This window comes from Amphiprion ocellaris, chromosome 14 (genome assembly GCF_022539595.1).
Source record: "Amphiprion ocellaris isolate individual 3 ecotype Okinawa chromosome 14, ASM2253959v1, whole genome shotgun sequence".
NCBI lineage: Eukaryota > Metazoa > Chordata > Actinopteri > Pomacentridae > Amphiprion > Amphiprion ocellaris.
The window spans coordinates 8,791,162-8,812,421 of NC_072779.1; the positions used below are offsets into that span (position 1 = coordinate 8,791,162).

A 21,260-nucleotide genomic window follows, 5' to 3' on the forward strand; every position below is an offset into this window, starting at 1 on the left:
GAAAAATGTCTGTTTGTTTGTTGCGGTGAAGAAAAAGGAGCGTGAAACCACGTGAGTTCATCTTAGGAGAAAGTCAAGGGTTTCACTTACTCCACGTGTTTTCTTCTGTGTGGATTTGCATCTGTCGGAGTGTGTTTGTATGCGAGTATCCAGCTAGACAGAAGGCGGATCTTCTCTCCACCCCGCGGTGTGATTGGTGGTGAGCTGTCGTCTCTGATGGATTGATGGAGGCTGCTCTCCTGCGGTTGGTTGAAGGATTAATCCATCATTCACCTGTCCAGGTGCCCTGCAGACATTTACTCTTACCTCACCTCAACCTCTCATGCTCTCTTTTCATCTCCTGCACCTCAAACCAAGAAGTTCTCTTGTGCTTTGCTGCTGCAGACCAGAAACCGTAAACTCAAATATGCACTGCTGTAAGTTATAAGATTCTCAAAGGCTTTCAGTCATACATTTTTCATTTGTCTACCAGAATACTGTAATGAGCTGTCTGCTGGTCTGCCAGGGAGAAGTATTGACTGTATTGACAAGCTTGCCCAAAAGGTTGCAGCTGCAGTGTAACCACATAACTCTAGTTTTTAAACATCTTCATCTGCCAACTATATGTTGTCCGATTTTGAGCTCTTTGCAAGCTCTGAGTGAAATTTCACCAGCAGATCTTTCACTGCTCCCCAGAACACAAGCAAAATCTTGTCTTGGTGTTTGATCGAGGGGTTTGCTTCCTCACTTGACACCTGGAGTTGTTCATTCAAGAAAAACTCAAAAGAACCTATTATGCAAGAACAATAAACTATCAGTGATTTTAAAGTCTATCAAGACATATTAAGAGTTTTTTTTTTAACTTACCTACTGGGGTAATACTAACATCTAAACCGGATCTGTTAAATATCATCTATCTTCCCTCTTATTAAAGCACACTGAGCTGTGTTTGTAAGAAAATACACCATGCAATAAATCTGAACTATGCACATACTGTACATATTTTGTGGTCTTGCAAGTCGAGCATGGTAGTATGACTGCCAGCAGCCGGCCACAATGAACACACAAGTACTCATGGTAGTGTCCATTGCATGGTTTGCATTAAATAGAAAATGCTGCAGCATGCTCTCTGGTACATCATATAATAACTAGCCTCTTAAGTCAGTCTTTTAGAATGATTTTCATGTCAGTTTATGAGTAGACAAATATTCTTGGATGGTGCTCACAGTTCGTACTGCAGCTTGATGTCGGAGCTCAGGATCACCCACGTTGCTGCGCCGGTGCAGCTTTTCAAGGTGCAGCGTTGGCCTCACTTGCATTCCAGCGTTCCTGAGCAGCACCTGCAGTGAACTGTGATTGTCTGGCACCTTTCTCGGGGATGGTGCTGAAATAAAATTGCAGGATCCAGTTGTGGATGTTTCCCATATGGATTGCTGATATTATCATTCCTCGGTATATGGCAGGATTCTATACAGCACGGTATTTGAGTTTGCATGGCTGCAGCATAAAGTTATTTCAGTGGCATCACTGCCATGTTTACAAAAGCTGAGAAAAGCTAAACTCCTCTTGTGTTTTAAATTTCATACTAGGAGACTTTGATTCTATTATATAAACACACACAAATGCAAACAGACCTACAACAGGCCTCTATTCTTCTTGCGCAGCCATGTCTTCTGTAACTCCCTTCTCACCCATTACCTACTCACCCTTTTACCCCGCGTTTCCCTCCACCCCTTGTCCTCTTCAATATTTGCTGTAGACCAGTGTACTCAAGACGGCTATGCTGGTTGTGGTACAAAGGAAAGTACCTACCACACACACTGAGACGCACACTGCGAGGGTGGTAATCCCACTTTCTGTGAACCATGTGGAAGCCATTGCTCTGTAATCTGTTGTAATTGTGTTGTATTTGAGAGAGAGCTGGACTACATTACCTACTTCATTACCGCAGCGTTCGTATGTGTGTGTGTGTGTGTGTGTGTGTGTGTGTGTGTGTGTGTGTGTGTGTGTGTGTGTGTGTATGTGTGTGTGTGTGTTAGAAGAAGCTTACAGCCAAACACAGGAAACAGAGGGAGAAAAAATGGATGTAGCAAGAGAACATTAATACAAAGACGGGGTAAAACTGGCCATCAGCATGATGAAGCACTGTTCATATTTGACCATAATATCACATTCCTCCAATACATTTGCTTAAGTATATGACCTAAGGAGCACACAGGGCAGTAAAGCTCCTGGCGTTCGTGCTCCTGCTGTACACACATATGCATTCAGACCAGAACACACACAAAGCCATACGCCATTACACACATAGACTGCATAATTACACATAATGGATTGAGGGCTGCAAGCACTCTTAACGTAAATCTAGCGGTTATGTAAGTACACAGACCTGTCTCTGTGTAGTTTACCTGTAAATAAGCTGAAATGAGCCATGTGATATATGCTGCTTGGCTCAACTGAACACCCAAAGAAGCTTAAATTAAAAAGTGGCACATTATGAGTCTAAAAAGCCTGTCAAGACCTGCAAAGACACACAAGAGGAAATGTCTGTAATCTCAGATATTCCGCACACTTAGAAATAAGTTCTGTCATCCTTGGCAGTAAGGCAAATATGCATATGCAACTGCTTTCTAACTGAAAGTTGAATAAAAAGCTGAGTAGTTTCGCAACACTCTACATCTGTGTGGTAAATATGAAGCTCGAGCAAGCAGCTTGTTAGCTTAGCTTAGCAAAAAAACTGTAAGCAAAGGGAAACTGGCCAGCCTGTCCAGTTCCAAAATCTGCCTGTCTGCACCTCCAAAGATTCCAAATTACAAATCTAAGTAAAAAATCAGCAAATCACTTTTCATGATTACAGTAAGCTAAGCTAAGCTAAGCTATGCTAATCAGCTATGTCTACTGTACAGGTAGAAGAGTGCTGTCAGTCTTTTTTTTTTCATTAATAGAGCAAATGATTTGGTATTTTCCAAGATGCAAGCTCATTGTCTTCCCTTAGGCCTGTATTATCAGCAAATTCCTAAAAAATCAAATAAAAATCTAAAATCCGAAATGTGTTTGGAATGCACAAAATTTAGTATTTTCACAACAAAGTAATATTGTGAGATGCTTATGTTTTTGGGGGACTGTTCTTCTGACTTGTCACCCCAGTAACCTAGGAAACAACCTAGCTTTGTGTCTGGCATTTGCATGAGCGTATCTAAACCCAAACCATGATCTTTTCCTGAACCCAACCAGGTGGTTTTCTACAGTAAACCAAAGCATACAGCGACTGAAAATGCAACAACAATACGATAAACGAATGCTCCCACACAGGACTCAGACTCCAGTCTCCTGGGTTTAAGTCCTGTGTTCTTCTAATAAAGACTTTGTTGCTCGTTTTATGTGCAAAGTGAAAGAAATTCACGAGTCAAATGATGTGGACATGGGCCAGCAGAAAAGAAAAGTTTATCAAAACACAGGCATCTCAACAGCTCAGTCTCACACCAAGATGAATAATTGCTACACTAGTCCACAGTGTGAAACATACTATTTTCACTAAACAGGCTGTGAAGTTGTTGGAGATTCTGGGGCTGTTTTGCAGCTGAGCTTTGTGGTTGATGTTTGCACAAGTATACTTAAACGCAAATTATGATCTTTTCCTAAACTTAACCAAGTGGTTTTACAGTGTAAACCAAAGCGAAGAGCAACTGAAAACAACTAAAAACGAGGACTGAGAATGCAAAATAATACAAAACTAACTCAGATTGTGGAAGTCCTGTGCTCAGATTTTGTTCCTCTTTTTATATGTTAAATGAAAGAAAGCTGCAAGTAAAGTGATGTGGACATGGATCAATAGAGAAGCAAAGATCAGCCTAAAATTCAGTTTTGCACTATAAACAAGCATGACTATTACACATTTTGCTGTGAGGCTGCATTACCGACAAAATTTAATTGAAGTGAATTAAAAACTGTTCATCACAAACATTAAAAAGAAGGTGAACTTGAGTGTAGAAGTAGCTGCTGGACCATAATATGGCTGAACTGTATTAAACTCAGAGTTGAACTCAAGTTGTGAAAGAATGGACAGCAGAAATGCTGTGAAGATGGGAGTTAATTTTCTGTTGAATGATATCTCATGTGCTGCTGGCTCCGTTTCAGAGTCAAGCAACACAACATTTGTTTCTTGCATGAGGGAGTGCTGTGAGCAGAAGTCAAGTCCAGCGGCTGCAGTACAGATGAAAACCAGCAAAAACTTTTTGGAGAAGCCCAGCCAGCCAGCTTCCTCATCCTCGCTGGTCTGAGATCAGACCTGACTGAGTGAATCCAGAGTGGAGCCTCCTAGTGGCATCGCTCACAGAACTGCTCACGGTGCCAATGCAGCAGTGATCGATGCGCCGAGTTACTGGCTGCACGCTCATAATCATCAATCCTCACGAGAGAGCAGGAAGGAGCGATAGAGGAGGGAAAGATGGAGATGTAAACATTAAGAGAGAAGCGGAGCCAGAGCAAAGAAGATACTCAGAAGGAAAAACGTCCAGTCTCTCAGCGCCCTGCAGGGAGAGATAAATAGGAAGGGCAGTCTGATACATGAGCTGATGAATGATTGAGCTAACACCTCCTCCAATAGCCTTCCCATCACCTTCCTCTTCTACACACATCCTCACTCCCTCTGTTTATTTATTTACTTCGGCAGAGCAGCGTGGGACCAGCGAGGAGAGGTGATGAATGGAATGGAAAGTCTCACAGGGCAGGAGCATTTGGACTTCATACATATGAGTGTGTATGTGTGTTGTGCTTCTACCCTTATGAGAACCAGCTTCTGGCATTTAAAGTAGTGACATCTTTGCAAAGTGACGTTAACTTCGGTCCGTCCGACCTGTTTATGGTTTGTAAATTAGGGTTTAAGTTTAACGATGAGATTAGAACAAGCAGTAACCACCAGGAGCCAAATGTTGAGGCCAGTGTGCTTCAAGACTCAGTTCCTCAAACGGCTCCAAGAAAAGTCTCAGTGCGCTGACGTCAGTGGGAAAGAACCCAACTTTTCTCTCAAAATACGAAGTCCAAAACAACTTGTGGCCTTTCTGGTGTATTTACTCAGTAGTTTCAAAAACAGTACCCAGGAAATAAATTGAGATCATTGTTGTTGGAGGAACAAAAGCTGAATGATTGCGTAGCAACTTAGTCCTGGCAGTGATGAAAGATCTTAATATTATTTTCCCAGTTGGACCCATTAAAACTGACAGCTGGCCAGTATGAAAACCCAAATCACACATCTGGACTTCAACAATTGACATGAACAATGAAGCATCGCTCCCTGATTTTAAAGGAATAGATGTTTAATTGCTTTCTTCATGCAGCTTTTACACCTTTGCTAAACCAGGGTTCCCTCTGTGTTTGTTCAGCAATTTGTAGGATCACTCATTTACTTATCCTCTGGAGCATTTCACCTCCATGTCAGCACGGAGCAACTACCAACCTGACATCCACTTGTGCTTCACTGGCCTGAAAATAAACACATCCTTTGTGTTGAAGCCAACAGCCAGACTGTAAACACCGCAGGAGCCGCTTTCATGGGAAAGCATCTACGGAAAGATGTATGACATCTTCATCACAAATAGCAAAAAAAAAAAAAAAGAAACTCAGAATGCAACTGTGACATAAATGCATGGAGAAAGTAGAGGAGGTTCAACAAAGAAACTGAGTTTGCCACACAAAGTTAGACCTTTCCAATCAAAACACAAAATTGGAATCTGCTTTGAGAAGAACTGATAGATTTTTCAGTACAAAAACTAGCACTGAACAGTTAGCATGGCTTTTTACTTTTCTATTCTATTCTTATTTAGGCTTACTAATTTTATTTTGAGTGTTTAATCGCAATTATATCTTATTGCTTTTCTACTAGGTGCTGCATTTGTTCTTATGTCATTTTGTTTTTCTGAGAAATATCTGGCACTAGAATTTACTTCGGGGTAAATACGTTTTGCCTTTGTCTGTTATATTCCAATGATTGTTCTGTAATAAAACCATACAGAGACACTGACAGATGCATATTTCCATTGTCACAGCTCATGTCAGCGTGTGATAGAGTAGTTAAGTTAATACAGACTTAACCCACCCTTTTCTTGCTGCTACAGCCACAGTCAAAAACCATTCCTTGTAGTTACACAACTTCACACCCTTATAGCCTCATTCATTCATGCATCTCTGCTGAGCTTGCAGTTGATGAAAGTCTCCGAGGCCTCAATGCATATAAAGAATAGTATGGAAACGGGGATTAGCCAGTGGTGACAGCATCGAATTCATTCTGGCTGCAAGCCAGCAGAGGCTACTTACGTTAAGGATCGCTTGTGAGCATCAGTTCACTCCATCAAACTTGATTCATTTGATGTCTTCACTTATTCCTCCTTCAGGGAAACCTGTCACAGCAGGATGAAGGTGACCACGTCGTCACAGTCATGTCGTCAATTCAAATAACTCTCCTCTATCTGGGAGGAAAGTGGAGAAAAAAAGTGCACACACAATCACAAAGGCAGCTCAGTTAATGAGAGAAGAATTTTCTAGTCAAATTGATCTAATTGCTAAAGCCCAAAATCACAGATTTGCCTCAAAGGCACGGCCGGATTAACTAGAAGGCCCCGAGGCAGCAATTTGCTGTTACCTTATATATCAGTTTTATTTTATCCACAGGCAGCCAGAAAAAACTTGGAGCCGAAATTATGAAGTCAGTAGTGAACTGAGAGAAAATCAATCGGCAAACATTTTCATAATTGAATAATTGGAGACTTTTTTTCCAGCAGCAGAATTGTAGCATTGTCAATTTTTTATGACGGTGAACTCCGAATTTCAGGGTTTTGATCACTGCTCAAAGAAGGCTTATCTGGGCTTCATGAAATAATAATGGCCATTTTTCAGTATTTTCCGACATTTTTATAGTAGAAAATCAATCAGCTATTAAAGAAACCAACTGTTAGATGTATTGATAGTATAAATAATTGTAGATTGCAGCCTTACGGTTAATTAATTCAACTTTGCCTGAAGTTTTATTTAAGTCAGTTACTTCACAAGCGCAATATTTTGAACTAGTCTGCTACAATTAACTTAACACCCTCAAAGTGAAATAAAACAAAGGTCCTAAAATTAGATTTTGACATGTGATTCCTCTTCAAAGGTTACAGGATGGAATAAACTTCCATCAACTTTGCAATTAGTCAAAATATGTAAACCCAAATAATATGGAGTAAACTTCAAATGTTGGAGCATCTTGGCATCCTTTTAAATCTGATTTTACTGGAGTTGCTCATGAGGTGTGGCATGAATCAGAGCCTCAACATACATGGTGGATAAATTACGATGTACCTGATCACACATTAACAAATTCATAGTGGCAACAAAGTCTTTGTTCAAGCTTTAAAGAATTTACCAGGACGTCTCTGCTGCTCTGAGACAAATAAAAGATTTTTGGGAGAATAAATTCAAGATTCTGATCCCTTCCTCTTTGTCTACTCGCTTCTCTTCCTTGGCTCCTAATGTCCTCTGTACAAATCTGACATATAGAAAATTCCAACAATTAACTCCATGCACATGCTGGTTTATTTACAAAGTGTTAGAAAGAATGTGTGTGTTTGTGGATGTGCGAGTGTGTGAGGGCATGTGAGTGATTTTCTTTGCTTGCGTGTAAATGTTTACATGGCGCTGGAATGTTCTGAAATGAGATCTGCTCACCACAGAGTGCCAACAGCCACATAACCGCTCACACACACACACACACACACACACACACACATTTCACATCTCTGGTGAACATTACTGGTTGGGTGTGCTGGTTATACGGTTGGTTACATCCGTTTATTCAGTGCATTCCACGTCCATCTGAAAGGGAACACGTGGGATAGAAATATCTTGGAGTAATGCATTTCTGCTTAACACGCAGAAGCAGCAAACGATATGACATTGTTGTGATGTTGGTTGCATCAGCTCAGGGGGACAAATGAGGAATCAGAGCTGCGATAAGCTGCAATGACCTCCTATAAAACAAAGTCAGGCACCACTTGATCCACAAACCTCCACTCGCAACACACTCGCGGTGGGCTAGGGGTGACTACGGCTGTTCTGTTTGACAACTAATGAAGCAGGCCTCAAAGACGAGGTGGCGCATGCTGCCATTTTCACTCCACACACACACACACACACACACACACACACACACAGGCACACTGCCATCCATGACTCTGAATAACAATCAAAACAAATGAAAGTGGCTGTGAGGGGGAAACTTTCCTCATTGTCTGTTTTAATTTGAGTCTTATTTAACAAGTCGAGAATCAAACGCCGGATAAGGGGGTGGGCGGCGGGCGAGGCGTCGCACAGAGGAGACAACAGACGCTGAGAGGGGGAGAAGAAGAAGAAAACGACAGAGACTTCAGACTCCATCAGTCTGAAAATAGAGCAGTTTTTTGTTTCATCCGACAGAGAGAGGTGTCGATAATTAGGCTCTGTAAGGTAAGAGTGGGAAGTGTGTGTGTGTGTGTGTGTGTGTGTGTGTGTGTGTGTGTGTGTGTGTGTGTGTGTGTGTGTGTGTGTGTGTGTGCGTGTGCAGAGTCTTCCTGACAGTATGTGCTGAGAGCATTGTAAATGCAGGGGTAATGGTTGTCAGTGTGTGACAGCTATAAATGGCCCTTTAGTTCTCTTCTCAACACTACATTGACACACACCTTCTCTCTACCTTTTTCGCACACACAGACACACACACACAGACACACACTGCACTGAGTTTAAGCAAAGGATCTTCATTTTCATGTTCATCGATTTAATTATCATCAGCACTAACACGCAGCAGCCTCTCCACTCGAGGGAGTAACACTGAGAACAAAGATGCTCGAGGTTCCCGTGCAGCTTACGAACATCAGGTGCCTGTAAGTAAGAAGATTGCCTTAACTTATTTCACTGGCAAATTATTGTAATGGAGTATTTACTGTTATATAAGAAGAGTTTTAGTTCAAAGAGAAGAGACATTAGATTGTTGTAGTGATAATCACAGTCATTCTCATAGAAGAAGATTAAAGCTCTTGTAAAACAGGCTGCACTTTGTCCATTAATATCAGAGTTATTACATGAAATAAAATACATTTCTGGATGTCATACATGTCTTTTTTGTGGTGCGTTCACATAGATTTACATATGTGTAAGTACATTTACATCTGCTAGATCTATGTGCATGAAAAATCTTGGTGTAAATGGTAGCACTTGAGAAAAAATGTTTAGTTGATGGAAAATCGAAAAAGACTCCATCAGACCAAAGTGTCAAAAATGAAGTCGGAGTTGTCATGGTGCAACAAAAATGACACATCATGATCTTTGTTGCACGTCACCCTCCTCTGAGACGATGGATAATTTTTTATTATTATTTTTTAATCTCAGTAAGTGCTTGATATGTCAATCTAACATCTCACAGATATCAATTTAAATATCCATAAAAAAACAAGTTTAAAGAGCAGTAGGCCCCTGATGTGATGAGATGGAATAAAGCAATAGCTGGATATGATTTGCTTGTGCACGCTGGCTCACCTCACACTGCCATGACCCATTAGAAACGCCGTTAGTCCCACATGTGCTGTGACAACTGAACCCATTTGCTGTGAATGAACAAAAAAAATAGAAATACTACAAAGTTAAAAAGAGACACAGACGTGGAGAAATACAGTGAGCTAGACCTCCGCAGCCGTGATAACAGGTTGTGTAAGATGGTAACCGGGAGGTGAGAGCTGATGGACACGGTCACCCCAGCGAAAGGTTAAGGGCTAATGTGTTGCTTTTGAAAAAGGATCCCTTAAAAAAATATCCTTGGCTACTAAAATAGGCTTGTAACCTTTCTATCACTCTGGGTCTCCGTTGCTCAACATAAACACACACCCTGAGCGAGGTCACAGTTCAGACAGCTGGATAATAACATTACAACTAATGGACTCTCATCTGTTTATTCATAAAGGGTTTCTCCGCGTTCCTGTGCGTGAACAAGTGCAGTGTGTGTGTGTGTGTGTGTGTGTGTGTGTGTGTGTGTGTGCGTCGGTGCACACGGAGAGAAGCGGTTTCACATTGTGTCTCAGGGGACGCTGTGGTGAATATACCCAGAGTGCTTTGCTTCACAGGCAGGTCTGTGTGGGAGCGAGCTGGTAGTTTTATTGCATTACGGTGAAGCACAGAGACTCGACTGTAGCTCAGCGTCAGGATGTACACTAATGCACCAACAGATAGGCGTGCGCTTGTGTTCATACCTGCATGTAAAGTGCGTTTGCATGTGTGTTTCTGTGTCTTCACTATTTTGATTTTAGAGCTTAATCCAAAACCTTCTCCATCCGTCTGGAGCTGCTTATAAAGATATGTATATGAGGGTTGTGTGTTGCTCGTACGCTGTGTCTGATCATCAGCAGGCCACAGGTGCTGCGTGACACCTGATGATGACAGCAGAAGGTGCTCGTGGGAAATGCGGTGCCGATAGAGAAGCTTGGATAAACTGCTCCTGACAGCTGGATAATCATCTCTGCTGAAGAGGCTTTCCCTTGATGACCTCACCAGACCTCTGCGGTTGAGCTGCTTTCCGGAAAGTTGGAAATTCTGCCTCCGTCTCCTTGGGAAAATGCACTGAAACGGTCCTTCAGTGGCTCTTTATCGGGTCAGAATTTCAAATGGAAACTCAAGATTTGTGAAAGCATGCTGAGACATGATTATCTGATACTATGTCAACAGAACTGCGCCACATGTTTATCACACTTGAGATTTTTCAACTTGCCAAATCCTACATTTTGCAACACTTATTTAGAGCATAAAGCATTAGAATTCATGGAATTACCACAGAATTAGTATTCTCACTGAAACGTCGGCTGCTGTATGCACAAAGTAACCAGGTAAACAAATGTGCTGCAGCTGCCTTTTTTCCTTCCCTCATTATTCCGACCCAAAGCGCTGAAGCACACAGAGGTTGTGAGTCCGACATACCAACTGGGAATTTCCCACTTTTAACTTGTTGACATCATTGCGCCCAAGGAAACAATGTTGCCTGGCAACAGAAAGAGTGGGAGGACCACTTAAATCTGTTGATGATGTTATTTAACATTTCCAAGATCCACATTTAAGTCAGAAGATGTCAGATTTTTCACACTTTGATTACATCTAAATGTTTTCTCTGTAGTGTACTTGTGATTTTTCAACCTTTTGGGCTTGTGATCTCTCAAAGGAAGCAATGTGTGCTGTTTGTGAGCATTTTAACAAAAGATTTTTTAAAATAAATTTAGATTCCTTCAACCATTTGTGCTATTCAAATAACATTCAGAGAAGTCAAAAGGGAAAATTACCCATAACTTCAAGAGTAAAATTCAAAGATTCAAGGAAAGTGTGAAAAATTCTGGGTTATTTTATGTGGAGGGAACTTATTTCTGTTTTCCTCTGTTATGAATGATGTCACTGTCGCTCATAATTATCTAATGACTCCGGCAGAGTGAACCACTGGTGCTCTTAACAAACCAATCAAGTCAATGTATCTAATTTAAAAAAAAATCTAATTAACACTAGTAAAATATTATCTGTTACTAAAATATTACTATACAGTATTTAATATTACACAATATTCCTGTAAACATAATTTGAAATGGTCCTTTGTTTGTTTTGTTTTGTTTTTTGTATCTTTATCATTTTACATGAAGTTTTGTGACTTAAGAATAAAATCCCCACCCACTGATAATAAAAGAAAATATTTTTCCAATGAGAAGAATTGATTTGCTGCAAAAAAAAGGGGGGGGAAAGTCAAAATAAAGGGAAAAAAATTAAAGACTGGATTAAGAGCACATTGTTCACAACATGTAGACATGATCATAAATTGACCTAAATAAAAAATATAAAAAGGTGCTATGCTACTTGTTTCTGCATACTGCTGCAAGCATTTTGACTAGCACTAATAAACAGTTTAAAGTCAGATTAAAAGTGTTTCCAAGTAAAGATTTTATTAAAAAAAAAAAAAATATAGGTCTCAGCTCTCACTATGCACTGCTTTCTAATTTAATATTGCTCAACTGAAATTAAAAGTTCTATTTGTAGGGAAGACAAATCATATCAACCAAACTACAGTATTTCAAAAGTCCACTTCAGAGACTGTGTAACCGTAACCAAAAATGGACACAAGAAATGCCTCTTGATGCTATTTTTAATCTTCATGGCTTGGCTCCTAAATAAAAATTATTTATTCGTCCTGAGGGAGGAGCCTGTTTCCCACGGCGACACTTAGAGAGGCAGGTGAGCGGCCATGTGATAGGATGTTGACAGGCTGGCTGATGCTGTTCAGCCGGCCAGGAATGCAGCAAACTGGCCTTAATTGTTATCAGCTCATTGGTGCTCATTTTTACAAGCGGTTGCTCCGAGGAGCTTCTGGTCGTCGTGTCTAAATTTACTTAAACTGCTCCAAGAGCACAGAAAGCTATCTCTGTTTAACGCACTGACGTTTAATACAAGCCCACTCCTCAGCCCCAAATAGCTTCTGTGCCGGTCGAAACTTACTTTTTCTCAGTGGCGTGAGCAGTCGTTTGGACTGTTGCTAATATGAGATGACAGGTAAACTTGTGAGTCTGGCCTCCATGCCAGAGCCCACTGCTGGGACTCTATGTGAGTGTGTGTTTGTGGCGCCATGGGGGAGCAGCCAGCCGTGCGCCCAGGCAGTAATCAGGTCGTAAACTCCATCAGGTTCTGTTTTCTCTGGAAGACTTCGGGGAGGGGACGAAGGAGGAAGGTGGGCGAGGAGGAAGGAGGCTGTAAAACTCTGGTTAGCTCCGTCAGCTCTCCTTCCATCAGCAGTGGGGAACATAAAGCACGAGGGAAGTCAAACAGGTTGGCGGAGAGAGCGAGAGCAGCGGGACAACAAAAATATGGCTTCTTTGGGGGTTTGAAAGTATTTGTAAAAACGCTTTATAGAACGTTACAGCCTTCTGTGGTGGCAGATGGTTGGAGTTTGACACATGTGACGATAAATAAAAGTTATTAGGCCGAGTGCGGTGGGAGGCTTCTGTCCGCCAGTCACAGCCCTGCATAATCTCAGTCATCACTTGTCTCTAGTTCGTCAGTAGCAGCAGACACATGTGGTGCACACAGACTTCAGAGGTCATCGAGAGGGGGGTTGATGATAGGTGGAGTGTGTGTGTGTGTGTGTGTGTGTGTGTGTGTGTGTGTGTGTGTGTGTGTGTGTGTGTGTGTGTGTGTGTGTGTGTGTGTGTGTGTGTGTGTCTGTGGCCGCGATGTTGCGATTGTAAATGGTCAACTCTGTCAGGTTATGCGCTGGTCACAGCAACTGTTGTGATGAAAACACAATTTAATTAGACACTTGACAAACTGACTCACACATCTATAGCTATTCTGTGTATGTGTGTATTCGTGTGTGTGCGTGTGTGTCCTTGCTGGAGGACTAATTGTAACTGGACCCAGTAATGAAGCTTTTCAGAGCTTCCTGTTGTGACTCGACACACTTGTCTCCCACACAATAACCCAAACAGAGTTCATGGCTGCAGCAGCGTTTCAGCTTTTTTCATTTTATAATAATAAGCAATGTAGTCATCGAGTTAATGCCTCTAAATAAAGTAGTTTTGTTAATCTAGATAAACTTTTGGCTCATTTACAAGCTGTGAATAAGTGTCTAGCTGCTCCTGCTTCTTGCGACTTTACATTACTTTGACGAGGAAAGGTTATCGGAACTACTTGGGAAAAATTTGTTTCTCTGAGGCAACCGCATGAAAGCTTTTTTCTGAAAGCGCCATGCATTCATAAATGACTTGGAACCTTTTGACACCACCTTAATCCACACTTAAATGCCACACATCTTCCTCATCTCCCTCAGTATTGAGTTAGAAACAAAAAAAATCTGAACACCCAACCATTTCTCTCAAGAGAGACAAGTCAGATTTCAGAATTTTTCCCACCAATTCCTCATGTGGAAATCCTCTGTCTTTGAGGCCAAAACAGAGAGTAAAAGACACCAATGTACCATTGATGCTGGTGCAGCTTTCCAGTTCCTGTCAAAAATAGTCTCATTCATTCACTGTATCATAATCATGAATCATGGAGTAATTTAGTCAAATCAACTCATCTGTTCTAGTTTACTTATTGTAAATATATGAGTTTTTCAAATTTTTGATTGATTTAACTAAAAAGTGTCTCATTGTTACTTTGAAATCATTTTAGAACTTGAAAACATGAGCTCTTGAGGTATTATTATATCAAAAAAAGATGACTTGAATGAACAGTTGGCAGTTCACTCAACTCATTGAGTCTATAAAATGAGGGGTGCAATGTTATAGATTTAAAACTCCCAAGACACTCGTCTTTTTGCAGTTTGATTAAACAGACGTGTTTGTAATGCATATTAAATTAAGTCATATTTATTTGTTTTCATAATAATTGAAACAGTTCAAACTATGACGGTCCGTGTACGGATCTGGTAATTGGATTTTCCGTTCTGAAACGGGTATTGAAAAACAAAAAACGAGTGGTTATTTGATTTTCGTTTTAAAATACAAAAATTAAAATTGAAATACAAGGCGTTTTTCCTTTTCATGATCAAAAAGGGATATACGATTTTTTTTAAATGCTTTGATTTTCGTTTTATATTTAGAATAACAAAAAAGTAAAATCAGTAAGAGAGAAATGAAAAAAGGTCCGTTTTTAAATTTTCTGAGACCGGAAGTGGTCATCAGTAAGTGTGGAGCCAAACGACAACAACATTCTCAGAGGGCGGAGCCAGAGAGCAGTGATTGGTCAGACCAAAGATAATATAGAAGACAGCGCTAGCGTATCCAGTCTGTATGTATCTATGGTCTGCACGTCTGGTAGCATCTGTGGCTGCTGTTGATCTTGTTTTTGGAGTAAAACACGGTAAGAAGATAAATACTTCTAACCTGTAGCGTTGTTTTGTTGTACGTTAAGTCAGCGACTTGTGAAGAGTTGTGTTTTGTCGTGTTTGAGCAATTGGTCCGGACGCGTTAGCTAGCTAAGCGGCTAAGTTAGCTAGCGGGCTAATTAACACTGGTGGCTAACGTACCGCTGAACACCTGTGTTAGTTGCTGTCAGCAGTTATTATTAGAATTAACTTCTCAACCTGTATTTCTCTGCTGTGTATTTTAGCTTTTAGAAAAGTTATTTTACTTTAAGGTTAACTGAAACCCGTTCAGCTGCACTGAAGTTTAACATTCAGCTGGTTTGAATTAAACCGTGCTAAACTTAACATTGCGCAACATTACCTCTCTGAATCTCCATAATTTCATTAAATTCCTTCTCTCTTCCACTGCTCAAGTTCAATCCAATATATAAAGTGACTTTAATAGTGAATAAACTAACAACCAGCCATTGTATTTATTTATTATTGCATGTATTGGTAGTAAAACATGAGTTGAAACATCCTACTTTTGGATCTAGAACTGCACAAGCCGTTCATTTTCAGTCACCTGATGAGTTAAACTCCCCTTTTTATGTGAGGTTGAAGCAGAAAGTCTGAGTTAACAAAGAAAGTTCTTTATAATTTGCTGTGACTGAGGCTTTAGTTTTTGTTGAGCTGATTTACATATAGAAACTTTGTTCAGGAAAATTTCTCAGTAGCTCAGAGGACAGGCTGCTTTATACACAACCTTGTAAGAGAATGTCTGTTAATGCTTTCAGCAGAATTTAAAAACACAACACTTCCTAAACAGATATTTTGAGGCTGTGAGGTTGAACGTTTGAGAGTATATCAGTGTGTTTGTTTGTGGTCTTTCTGTTTCTAGGTGGAAGCTGAATTAGTGAGGATGACTCCTGCTCCTGTCATCTCTAAGCTCCTCCCACATCTTTACCTGCACATGAGGAAAATCACTCCTGTAGAATGCAGGTATGTTTGTCATTATTATAAAAAGATGTTGCCTGGTGACCTGTCAGAAACCCATTATACAGAGTCAGCCAAAATAATGTTTACACACATCAGGAAAAGAAAAACTTGCATAAATATTTCAATACCAAATTTATTCAGACATCACCAGATTAATAAAACTTATCTCTGGCCTCTACAATTACAAGAGGTGCTCAAAGTGGAGGCCACTGGCTTCCAGACATTTCTCTTGTGTTGTAGACGTCACTTGTTGATGCTCCATTCATGAGGGTAATGCCATCTGTTGTGAAAACATTGTACCACAGGACACAGAGTTGTCATGATTTGATCAAACTTAGAAAGAGGAATCTATATGTGTAGAAGTACTTATACAATTGAAATATTTATAAAAGTTGTTCTTTTCTTGATGTGTGTATATTATTTTTGGCTGACTCTGACTCTGTGAACTTAATGAGAACAAATCTGTCATTTAATTGTTGCTTTGAAAGCTTCTTTAGTGAAAACCGGCTGGTGTTCTGCTTTGAAACAAACTGCTGTTGAGGTCTGTGTTTTTAGGTTTAACCCCACTGTTTCTGAATGAACTGATAGTTGTTTTTTTTTTCCTGATCAATGTGGACGTTATAATTGATGGTAACATTTACTGATCATATAATCAGCATGACAATATAACAGTATAACATTCTGACCACCTGACTAATACTGTGTTGGTCCCTTTATGATGCTAAAACTCCTCTGACCCAGTGGGGCTTCGGCAGACATTTTCCGAGTTTTTTTCCATTTGTCATTCTCATCCCTGATTGTTACTACGGCTTCCATAGTGGTCCCATCAGAGAAAATCATATCCATATACAGATTTTTCTTAATTCCAGGGCTGGTTCAGTAAAGATTATAATAATAACTACATCAGATAATTCTTGGTCGTAGTTGGAATTTTGCAGACTGAGAGATGGTTGAGAAGGTTTGAAGTTCTTGTTTTAACAAAATATGTTATAATAGAAGATCTTGGTCATTGTACATGAAATTATCTGCAAACCAGCAAAGTGCATCAGTCTGAGGTATCTAAAAATAAATAAGTAAAGAAAAATGCTTCTAAAGCCAATGATAAACAGAATATTTTGAGGGAATATTCTAAAAAGGAAAGAAAAGCTCCATTCTCACTCCTCTCAGGATAAACTGTCATTAAAATTGACTTTAAATTTAGCTTCAACACGCGATAAAAACATTTACTTTCATTACTGATGTTGTCAAGTTTTAATAAAGTTCATGCTACTTTTATAAAATGATAAAAGTGAATAAATTGTATTTCTGTGATCTGTGTTTGATTTCTGTCTTTTCTCCTGTCATCCAGATGTTCAGAGGGAGATGATGCCACATCTGGTCCAGCCGATGGAAGGTCTTGAAGTTCTCTGACTGGCCTCGACTGAAGATGGTCGTCTCACTGGATTTAAGGTTCAGATGCTCAGTAACAAACTCCACCAATGAGCCAACAGGGAAGCTTTAGGTTTATTAAATGTTGCTATGAAGGTTTCGCTGTTTTTCTTTGTGAATGCAATGTGCTCCAACTGAAAGTTGAATTAGAACTTAGAAGTAAATCCTTCCATCTGAAAGGATTTAGTTGCATTAATAACCTCATAACATTCTAATTTTTATTCCAGTCTTGGTTGGAAATAGAATCTCTGTATTGATTCAGGTAAAAACTGAACTTCACAGCATGTTGGAGCAAAACAATCAGATGAAAACTGTGATGGTGTTGGATTGTCAGACCGTAATGTTGCAGCTCAAAGCAGCTTTTCTAGCTCAGTTCATTCTGACATTCAGCTATGAATCAACACAGTAGATGGTGATCCATGCTGTGGAAGTCTCACATCTCCTGATTTAATGGAGCTGCTTTGCACTTTTTACACTGTTTATTCACCAACACTTTATTTAATAAAAGTCCCATCTAGTTTTTATGAGGAATGTGATGTTTTAATTTCTCTGTGAATAACTGCAGTCTAATGCAACAGCTGGAATTGTAACATCTGTCCTGATATTGATCATGAAGTATTGATCAGACTACTTATGGTTAGCAGTCATCCCTGAAGTTTTACATTAAAATCTTTACTTGTGTTGTGAACTTTGGTAAGAAGCAGAAACGTTAGCGTTGCCATGGATATATGAGTGTTAAATTCTGTCCATGTTTCCATTTCGGGAAATTCAGTCCAGTTCCAGAATGTGGAGGAATTTAGTCTCACAATCACAGACAACAAATATTATCTGAAAGTCGGGTTATTGTTGTTTATCAGCACAATACAAAAAGATTAATGTTAGAAATATTCCAGTTAAGACTCTAGAATGTCATGATTCATGTAAATTTACCTCAATAATATGAATGTTCAGGTTAAGATTGTACAGTGATATTTATTATGCAAGTTTAGCTGATTAACGTTTATGACTCTGCACTAAAATATTATTTAAATTGACATCATTATTATAATATTTAGGGTCAGACCCTACAGTATTGAGATTAAAAAATCAAATATTCTATAAAATGTAAATACACTGAATTCATTTGGATATATTTAAGTGAGACTCTACAATATTATTTGACACAAATCTATCTAAATCAAAATTTTAATCATTTTTACTTCAAACATTTACTGAACTGATTTAAATATTAAAATCACTCCTTTCTAATCCTCTGCTGTACGTTCAAACCTGAGGCCTTAAATAGAAACACACAAGTATCTGATTGAAGGAACTTCTGCAGAGTCCTGGTTCCAGAACATGATGATAGAATTATAGACAAACTTTAACAAAAGCTGCCTGAGAGTTTACAGGTTTTTATGTTAAATTTCTTCAGTAATTTAATGAGAGTTATCAGCAAAAAATCAAGTGTTCATTTGATGAACTTCATTTCCTAAAACATCCAGAATTGGAGCTCATATCTTTGGCAGCTGTAAAGTTTCTGCTCCTTCAAAGTTCACAACACAATGAATGAATTCCTAAAACACTCTCAATGCTGGAGAGCGTTTGTGATGCTGAAGCAGTGATCAGTTTTTCTGTTTCTTCTCTGGAGATGCACGAGGGACGTCTGCAGAGACTGAGAAAGAGTCTCACCACATCCTGACATGAGGAAAAAGACTTTATTAAAGACTACAATGAGAAAAACTAGCAGACGGCTGCATTCAAGGTGAGCTCTGAACATTTGATCTGGAACAGGAATTCAATAACGGCAGCATGAGCTTCATTTCAGTCTGTAGCTGCTGAATTCATGGATGAATCATCTGGCACTAGAGAAGAAGACCATCAAACATCCACATCAGCTGATGGAGGTCCAAGAGTCTCACCTAACAACCAACCTACAGAGTGAAGACCTCAAATCTGATTGGACGGCCTCCCATTCAGTCACATGTGTGAACAAATGCCTCTAAGTTGATTTGTTTTCTAAAATAAATCTAGTTTGAGTCCTAATCTATGCCTGTGTGTTTGCTTCTTTACACTGCTGTTAACAGTTTAGGCTGTTAGATTGTTCCAGATAAGACAAGTACAAGATTCTTCAGAGCCATTCTACCACGAGCCTGAGAGGAAGAACTCCAACAGCTACTGAATGTTCCTGTGGTTCCCTCAAGGCTACAGGAGGAGCCCTACGAGGACGAGCTGATCCACCTGATGGAGGCCAGTCGCTGTGGTTCAAAGCCAACACCGTCTACGTGGACTTTTACTGGACCACACGGAGGCCTTCAAACCGGACCAACAAGTTCAGCGACTCCCCGACTCGTGGGTCTGAGGACGCCACCAAGCCTCGGTCCAGCCGGCCTCCTGTCTGTGGGTGTTTGAGTGCTGAGAGGTTTGTGGATGCATGTGAACGTTCTGTGTTGAAACAGCAGCTTTTGACTCACTAACGCCGGGAAAAACCAAGAGCTCCTTTATTTGTGACTTCCACTAATAAAACTGATGAAAATAAGTTTGCCAGGGTTCTGACTGATAGCAGATTATTAAATAATGAAAATAATCGTTTAAATATTCCTTTAAACAATCCTTTTAGGTCTACATTTCCTTTACACTGACTTCTTGGTGCATGTACAAGTATTTTGGGTGGAATATACCATTAAGCCCGATGTTCAAGGGTTCTTTTGGTCTACATTGGAGGATTTTAGGGGGAATTTTCTTCCAAACCGTCTTTTAGTCTACATTTAAGGATGTTTAGGATGGTATATTCTTCCGAACCAAATTCTCAGGTCTACATTTCAGGTGGAATATTCCTCCATACTAACTTTTTTGGTCTACACTGAAGGATTTTTTCTAAACCACCCTTTCAGGTCTATATTTGAGGTTTTAGGTGGAATATTCCTTTTAACCAGCCCCTCAGGTCTCTTTGAGGATTCTGGATGGAATACTCGGTTAAACCAACATTTTAGGTTCATGTCTAAGGATTTTTGGTGGAATGTTCCTTTAAGGTGGATGTTTGAGGACCTTGTAGGTGGAATACTTCCTGAAACCAACCTTTTAGGTCAACATTCAAAGATTTAAGGTGGAATATTCCTTTAAACCAACCTACATTTCATGTTTTGATCATTATCAAGTGAGAAACCTCAATCCAGACTCCTCATAATAACATTTGAGATTTATGCTGCTGTTATTTGTTTAGTCCAGACTAAATGACAGAAATCTACAACTGTAATTTTATTTCAGGACTCGGTTATTAAATGTCAAAACAATCCATGTGACTCTAAAAACTCAACAGCTGTACAAACTCTAAACTCTCCACAAGGATCCAAAATAAGTTGGACTTCTACATGAGAGCTTTAATTATTCTTCATCTACTTCCTGAAAAGTTTGGTCAATAAAAAAGACAAAAACTAATATTGTCAGCTGAGCTAAAGACAGACTTTGTGATTTTTCTGCTGACATGTGTTGTTGTAAACGTACTCTGTCAAATAAATAGCCGCCTAACCCCCTGGAAACCAGCGTTTGTCCTGTTTTTGTGTTGCTCCTTGGCGACCCAAGACAGCCGGGTCCTAATGTTTTTTGAGCAACACACCATACTATGACGTTTTTACAATGATGGTTCTACTATGGAACCAGTTTGACGTGTTCAGGTGTTCTTTGTGTGAAAACTCAGAGATTTCAGGTATCAGAAGGTGGTTTTCAACTTTCTTTGTTAACTTTCTGCTTCAACTTTAAACTAAATTTCCTTCACTAACCCAGCCCTCTGGACTTCCAGTAAGCTGTGTTCCTATTGGCTGTCCAGGTGGCTGCTTGGTGTTATCAGGAACACCTGAGCAGCTCAGTGTCTTCCTGCTTTATTTAGCTGCATTCAAACATTTCCTCTGCTTCTCTTCACCAGTAAACCGGGCTTGGCTCTGTTGCTTTAATTTGTTCTTTAGGCGTTGGCTTGTAGCTTCCAGCAGTAAAATAGGCTTTAATGTGTTTC

The 21,260-nt window shown here is 39.8% G+C and overlaps 1 protein-coding gene across 7 annotated transcripts in view; it reads left to right on the plus strand.

Moving 5' to 3' along the window:
- Positions 1–21,260, plus strand: part of LOC111567423 (transcription factor COE1-A-like) — a 147,507-nt gene that overhangs the window by 113,476 nt on the left and 12,771 nt on the right. For 3 of the 7 annotated variants that reach the window (XR_008604025.1, XR_008604019.1, XR_008604026.1), the window contains 3 exons: positions 15,747–15,847; positions 17,193–19,237; positions 19,339–19,673. The gene's annotated coding sequence lies outside the window, so the exon portion shown is untranslated. The remainder of the gene's footprint in view (positions 1–15,746; positions 15,848–17,192; positions 19,238–19,338; positions 19,674–21,260) is intronic. The other 4 variants (XR_008604022.1, XR_008604023.1, XR_008604020.1 and 1 more) reach the window with 4 other exon arrangements.